Consider the following 8244-nt stretch of genomic DNA (forward strand, 5'->3'; position numbering starts at 1 on the left):
CATAGTATATATATATTGTACCTATTGCCTTTCTCCCCACAAGAATATAAACTCCCATAAGTTCAGGATTTCTGTCTGTTTTGTTCACAGCTCTCAGTATCTGTCAAATGAACAAACAGATAACTGATGACTTTGGAAACTGTGCTCAGATACTAAATTCATCTGCTTTCTTTTAATTATCTAACTTGGACAAAGGAGAACATGAGAATTAACACTAGATGGCGCAATATTATAAATAATGTAACCATAATCAACCTGTCCTTCCTTCCTGGCTGGAAATGCTTCAAGAAAAGCCTAAAGTATTGCTCAGTTTCCTCTGGCTTCCCCATCCCCTAATTGCTGTACAACTCAAATTTCACTGATTTATGTCCCACCTGCATTAATGTTATTCTGCCCTGCCAAGTATTTCAGTTCTGTAGTGTTCTAGTACATTACCAAGTTCCTTCTCCTGGTCCCTTTTGACCCCCAACCTATCTTAACTGAAGTCACCAATGCACTAAAACCCCAAGTTTCCAGAGCTGTAGTGTGGTCTTTGGAGAGAAAGAATGCATCCCCTCAGGGTTGTACGATGTTAGAGGGAGTCACAGATTTTACTTCCAACATCCTTTCTCCCTAGAATTCCACTGAATCCATGGGTTCCAAGGGTTGGGGAAATGAGTTGAATGGCAGCAACCATGGAGTATTAAGAATCACCATTTCCTTATACCACGAAAGGTTCTCTTCCTGGGCCAAGTTAAAGACATCTTGACTGCTTACTTCCAAAGGACTGATTATCCCATAAAGTGGCTGACTCTGTGCTCATGCCAAGAAGCTCCGGTCACTAATCTGCTCTGACAGTTCAGACTGGGTAACCATCTGGTCCCAGTTTGCCAGGCACCTTCCCAGTTTTAGCATAGGAAGTCTCAGATTCCAGGAAATTCCTCAGTCCGGGGCAAACCAGGACAGTTGGTAACTCTACAATAAGCTCCTATCTGAACTCCACTCCAACTCAAACCAGAACTGAGTCTGATAGTGTAAAACTTTTAACTCATATACAGATTTTTGTTCTCTCTTCCCATTCCATGTCGTCAGTCACCAAGTCTGTCAATTCTAACTCCTTTGTGCCAAGTATATTCATTTTCTCCTCTACATTCTCACAGCAAAAGTTAATGGAAAACGATTGGAACCAAAAAGGAAAAAATAAGGCCACTGCCAATTAGGAGCCTTCAGGAAGGATGCTTTGGATCACACCGCCTGGTATAGGTGCTGGCTCAGAGCAAAGGGAACATGAAATGAGTAGGGGAAGAAGAAAGTGGCAGATATCTCCTACAGGTTCACAGCCAGACAGAGAAAAGGTCTAAGCCTCAGCACTATTTTCTTCTTTGCTTAAAGTATATGTGTGTGTTTATGTTTTTTCTTCTCCTTCCCATTGTAGTTTTAAGAATGAATGGCAGTGATTAACTTAACAATTTCATCTTCAAGTTACCGAATATTTAAGAGGGATTCTAACTGATCTTAAGGGGTAATTAATACTATTAAGAAAATAATGTAGTGACATTTGGGACCTTTTCTGGCAGGGGAAAGGGTGAGAGCGCCTATTTCTACAAGGCATAATTGTATCTTGTTAAGAGCTGAAAATTGTTATTGCTGTATTGGAAGTTGAAACAGATGTAGAAAGTTGTTTACAGCTATTAAGTAGGCAAAGTGATGAGATGTGTCAGTTATTAAACCATTTGTTGGTCCAAACCCCCACTTTCATATTCTGCTGTGATGTTAGTGCAGACAATGGGAACTATATCTCTACTTTCTAGTTGACTTCCTGTTCAATTCTGCAAGGCCGATGAGGGGGAAAAGGTACGTTCCTTTCCAGAGTGTTGGTTATCAATGATAATGTTCAGGGCTTTTTTGGGGGGGCACTCCTAGAATCAGTTTCATCACGCCTATCACAGATATCAACAACAGTTAGGCAGTGGTCCTCCTCAGAGGTCTTTGGGGCCTCTCCTTTGAGCTTCCTTTTGTCTCCCTACCTAGAACTTATTCTATAGTTCCTATCTCTGGGCTAGGTCAGTATCCCCTTTTTTTGCTTTTTCAGTGTTGTTTTTTTTTGTTCAAATGTATCCTGACTGATACAGACAGCCTGCTGACTACCTGAAGTACTAGCTAAAAATAAAGGAAATATGGAATAAATGGTAGAAGAGAGGCATAATAAAAGTCAACGATGACCTTGTGACTTTCCATAGCAACAAAGATTATCACACTAATGCTCCTTATTGTTAGGTACATATTAACCAATCATTTCTACACTTTTCCCTTCTCCTTTTCCAAGTTTTGTATGGAGTGTTAGTTAATGGAACTTAATTTACAATTTAGTTCATAAGTCACCATGTCATAAAAAGTCATATCTGGACCTGCTTAAGAGGAATGAGAATCACCAGTAGATCCTGAACTTGAGAAGGATACAATGACTAACAGGACTTGGAGTCTGTCTCATCTGGGGAGAAGGGGAGAGTGTCTTTGTTTGTATGACATGCAAAAGTATGAAGGTATTCAACAAGGGTGAATGTAAATGCTGAGTAGCAAAAGTAGTGGGCTACATAAATCCTGATTCATATGTCCCCACATCCAATCTTTGCCCTTCCATTGCTCTGCTCTATACTATAGGGGGACAGACCTCTATTAACAGACTCAATGTTGCCGGTTTCTGAAAGATTGGAGGACTGGGAAGGAGAGAATAAACCAGATTATTCCTCTCCTCCTATCTCAGGCCCTTCTCTGGCAGTGACATCTCCTTAGGGGTCCCAGCTCCCACTAGAGGTTCTGTTCTCCAACAGATAACCACAGCTCTGAGATTCAATAACATGGCCTTCTTACTTTTGTCTCTCCAGGTTACAAGTGGTGGCTCTTCTGCTGTTACTAATCTCTGGGTTGCTTCACTTTCTCAATTAAGCACTCAGTTCTTCTACCACCTGGTAAGCATTTCCCTGAATCACATTTCTCCGGTTGCTATGTTCCTGTTGTCCCTGACTACTAAAACAGGTGACAGCTAATACCTCTCTAGGTATACTATAATACTAAGTCAATATTCTACAACACTCCCACTTCTAAAAATTTATATGCAAATATACCTACACACCTACAGGAAGAAGGTTGTACAGGTTATTCAAAGCCACAAATGAGAAACAACCCCAAGTCATTCTCTATAAGGAACTGATTAGATAAATATTTGAACACCCACAGAGCTGTAAGAAAAAAAGAGCAAGGAAATCCCCTATGTTCTCATATATATTATTCTGTGAAGAATATAGAACAAAGAACAATATAAATAGTATGTGATCTTTTGGGTAAGAAGGGGAAGTATAAGAACATACGTTTGTATTTGCATAAAAACAACAAAAGACCCACAAGAAACTAACAAAACTGGTTCTAATAAGGGACAGGGCAAAGGAGAACAAGGTAGAGACAAAGAGAGAGAATTCTCAATATACACTCTATATTGTTTTGGTTTGTGAGCCACATAGATGTATTACCGATTGAAAAAGTAATAAAAAATATAAAACTGCATATAAAGAAAAAACTGTACCTAGTAACTAAATGGTAAACAAATCCAATTATCAAAACACATAAAATTATAGAAAAAAATAAAAGATGAGAAAAGAATATGAATATGAAATATGAAATCATATTTAATGATTTCAACTACATTCTGGAAAAGGCAAAACTACAAAGACAATAAAAAGCTCAGTTGTAGTCAGAGTTGGGGGCAGGGATGTATCGGCAGGCACAGAGGATTTTCACTGCCCTGAAAATTCTCTGTATGATATTATGGGGATACATGTCATTATACATTTGCCCAAACCCACAGAATATACACCAAGAGTGAACCCTTTGGGTGATTACAGTATCAATGTAGATTTGTCCTTAGAAAAAAATGTACCATTCTGGTGGGAAATGTTCATAATGGAGGAGGCTATACATGTGTGGGGCAAGGAGTACATGAGGAATCTTTGTACCTTCATCAGTTGTTCCATTTAGTTGTGCACTCATTGATTGCTTCTTGTATGTGCCCTGACCAGGGATCGAACCCATGACCTTGGTGCAACAGAACAATGCTTTGTTCACTGAGCCACCAGTCCAGGGCAGAAAAGTCTCTTAAATCAATAATTTTTAATTTCAGGAAAAACAATTAATAAGAATGAAATTTGATTAAAATACTTTATGTTTGACTATGAATAATATTTGCATAGGTATAATATAAATACTAAATATTTAACTCAACCAAAAATTATTTTGAGAGGATAGAGAAAGGAAGCAGAGAGGCTGACAACATGAGATAAATTCTCACTTATCGTAAGGAAAGTCACTAGATAAGATCTAAACTTGTTGCCTCCCATTCCCAACAATAGAAGGGCTCCACTATAATATATTAGCCAACAGATAATTGGCTGGGTGCCTAGAGAAGTAATGCTAAGTTGAGACTCAGAACTGGTTGTTGTTGCTGACAAACTGAGTCCTCAGCAATGGCACAGACCAGAACAGCCTTGAAAAAGACAAGTCTGTGTTGTTGATGCCTATACACAGCCATCATCACTGACACCATGGCCACTGTGCTGACAGGCCCATTAAGGAAGCACTGTGTTGGCTGGAGATAGAACTGTCATTTATAGAGTGGGCTGTGTTGAATATCTTACTATCAAGAACCTCTTATGTGGTGGTGAATTTCTGGTGAGCATTTCATGAAAGTAAGAAGGATTAAAGGAGAGGAGGCTAGGGAGCGTTTGCTTTATCTATTTTGTTAAAAATTTTAACAATAAGGGATATTCACATATTACTCCAAAACAAATGGATTTTAATAAATTAATTAAACTATGGTGAAAACCTCCCTGAAGTTTGATCACCACATTCACCTGCTATCTGATGATCATGCCCACTACTAGCCCCTGATTTGGGACTCTCATTTCAAATGCAGCCCTTCCCATCACCATTCTCAGCCTAGAAAGGGCGTCCAGTCAAGTGCTTTCTACAGATTCTGATACTTCTTTCACTAACCCGCACCTCACAGGGAAACTAAACTGACAGTCCTCTGGACTGTATCAAAGGACATATGAGGGGTGCGTGGGCAGCTTGCATGATAGATCTAATCTCACACTCTGTGCCCTAAAATTATTTTTTCCCTTCTTCTAAGCCAAATTCTTTCTGGCTTTCAGTAATATTTGGGGTTAATTGGCTCAGTACATTATTAGAAGCACAGCTGACTGCCAAACCACACTGACTGCCAAAACCCTGGCAAGTGGGACCTTATCAATTAATTTAGTTCTATCAACATTTTCTTGGTTAAGTACCCTCAAACCCTTTCCTGCAAATACTCCCCATAGTTCGATGACATAAATTAGCAAATACCTATAATTCTTGTGGATGTCTGCTTAGCCTTCCCTACTCGGATCCTATACTTTTTGCCTTCTGAGACATGTTAAGTTTAAATCCTGGTTACCAGGTAAGCAATAATGAAAGATGGGCTTGAGACAATGTCTTCATTTTCTCTTCCGATGAGTTATGGTTTCCTCAAGCAAGGACTGCACAACAGGAAACACTTTCGACCAATGGTTCTCAATCCTGAGGCAATTTCCTCCCTTGCCTCGCCTGAGGGAATATTTGACAATATCTAGAGACACTTTCTACTGCAATGACTCAATATTGGGGTGCTACTGGCATCTGGTAAGTAGGTGGAAGCCAGAGATGCTGCCAAATATCTCAAGTGCACAGGCAGCTCCCCTCCCCCAAATTATCCAGTCTAAAATGTTAATATTGCCAGAGTTGAGAATACTGTTTTAGGTAAATCTAAGAGTTTAAAGTTTTCTAAGCCTTGATTTTTTTCATATATTGCTATTCCATCTGTCAAACCCCACTCTCCCCTAATATAGTTTAATCTAACATTCATATAAAATACCTGGCAAAGTACGTAAATTCCTATATATTACCATAATCTACCAAACCACAGACTCAATCTCTGAATTTGGTTTTCAGTTACCTCTGCCCTATGACTACAAGCTGTAAGAGATTGTTTTCAATGCTATCCCATAAAGGCCTTGAGTTTCATTCCATTAAGGCAATTTGAGTATGTTATCTGCTTGCTTTAAATTATCACATACCATTAAAGGCATCCATCATGGTCCAATCACTACTGTTTCCCTTTAACTTGGTCTACAGCCACAACTATATGGTTCTCCAGAGCTTCCTTCTCCATGAGTACGTAGCCCTTATGACCATATAAGATAACTTGATTAGCTATTTTGCCATTTTATAGTATGGAATACCACTTTATCATCATGGAATATGAAGGAAAGTCTCTGCCTTTTACCCTGATCTCTATGTATTAACTATTTCCCTGAGGACATGTTGCCTGCCATCCACTGTCTGAAAACCAATAGAAAGTCAGCTCCATGTTGGCAGGGACTATATGTCTGTCTTAATAATCACTGTATCCCCAGCATCTAGGCCGCCCTTGGCCCATAGTACCCTCCTAGTTAATATTTACTGAACGAATTAATTAAGTCAAATGCCAATTCCGCTTAGAAACTTTTTTTTTTTTTTTTTTAATTTTTTTTTTTTTTAATTTTTCTGAAGCTGGAAACAGGGAGAGACAGTCAGACAGACTCCCGCATGCGCCCGACCGGGATCCACCCGGCACGCCCACCAGGGGCGGTGCTCTTCCCCCCAGGGGGCGATGCTCTGCCCATCCTGGGCGTCGCCATATTGCGACCAGAGCCACTCTAGCGCCTGAGGCAGAGGCCACAGAGCCATGCCCAGCGCCCGGGCCATCTTTGCTCCAATGGAGCCTTGGCTGCGGGAGGGGAAGAGAGAGACAGAGAGGAAAGCGCGGCGGAGGGGTGGGGAAGCAAAATGGGCGCTTCTCCTATGTGCCCTGGCCGGAATCGAACCCGGGTCCTCCGCACGCTAGGCCGACGCTCTACCGCTGAGCCAACCGGCCAGGGCTTAGAAACTTTTTATTATAGAGTTTATTACATATTTATTTTTCCTCATACTTTACTCCTCAAATAAGACAGAAACCTAATAACAAAGACACCTAGTAACCTAGTAACCAAGATATAGAAAAAACCTTTGAAACAACTCATACAATAAAACCAACATCCAAAGATCCAAGATGACAGCAGAATAGGTGGAAGGTACACTCACCTCCACCCAGGATCAAACTAGAACTACAACTAAAATATAGAACAATCAACCTGAATAACCAGCTGAAGACAAGCTGAACAGAAGTCTTCCCCCCCCCCCCCCCCCCCCCCGCCTTCCTTTCCAAGTGAGAGGAAGGGAGATAGAGAGATAGACTCCCACATGCATCCTGACTGCAATTCATCCAACAACCCCTTCCTGGGGTTGATACTCTGCTCATCTGGGCCCCTGCTTGCAACTGAGCTATTTTTAGTGAGCCATCCTCAGCACCTGGGGCCGACAGGTTCAAACCAATCGAGCCACTAGCTGTGGGAGGAGAAGAAAGAGAGAGAGAAGGGCGGGTGGAGAAGCAGATGGTCATTTCTCCTGTATGCCCTGACTGGGAATTGAACCCAGGATATACACACACTGGGCTGACACTCTACCACTGAGCCAACTGTCCAAGGATGGACAGAAGTCTTATAACCAAGGATTTACAGAAGCAGCCACATTGAGACTGGTAGGAAGGACAGAGACCTGAAAAGGACTGGCCCTGCTCCCACAGAGGGGGCTGAGATTCCAGAGAGATGTCTCAAGCTGCAAAGATTCACCCTGAGGAGTGTGGGGCCTCAACCCCACACTGACTCATCCCAGAACAGCAGAGCTGGGAAGAGACACCCACAGAACACCTGGATGTCGGCAGAGATTCAGTCCACCAGGGAGAGATGGAAGTCTGTTAGATACACTGGCCTCCGCTGAAGGGGCTAATGCACAAAATCTTCCTTGTGGTCACTCATTCTGGGCTCTGAAGAAAAAGGGTCCCTCTCATGTGAGAAGAGACTGGGGTTTGTGGGGAGACAGCTGAAGGGACAGCCTCCAGGATCCCTCTCTCACAGATACCAAATCTTCTTGGGTAAAGCACTCCCCTCCATATGGCATCGGCCTGGGGGAACGCAACAGCCCCATCCTCTGGACTCTGTCACCCAACCCTGTGGAGCTCATGCCCTGCTGAGGAGTCAGCTACCTTGGCCAGGGTGTAGAGGTCTGGGTAGACTCAGGGGGTGGGTCAGTGACTGAGTTCTGTGGCTTTGCGGTAGA

The sequence above is a fragment of the Saccopteryx bilineata genome, chromosome 2 (assembly GCF_036850765.1).
Source record: "Saccopteryx bilineata isolate mSacBil1 chromosome 2, mSacBil1_pri_phased_curated, whole genome shotgun sequence".
Taxonomy (NCBI): Eukaryota; Metazoa; Chordata; class Mammalia; order Chiroptera; family Emballonuridae; genus Saccopteryx; species Saccopteryx bilineata.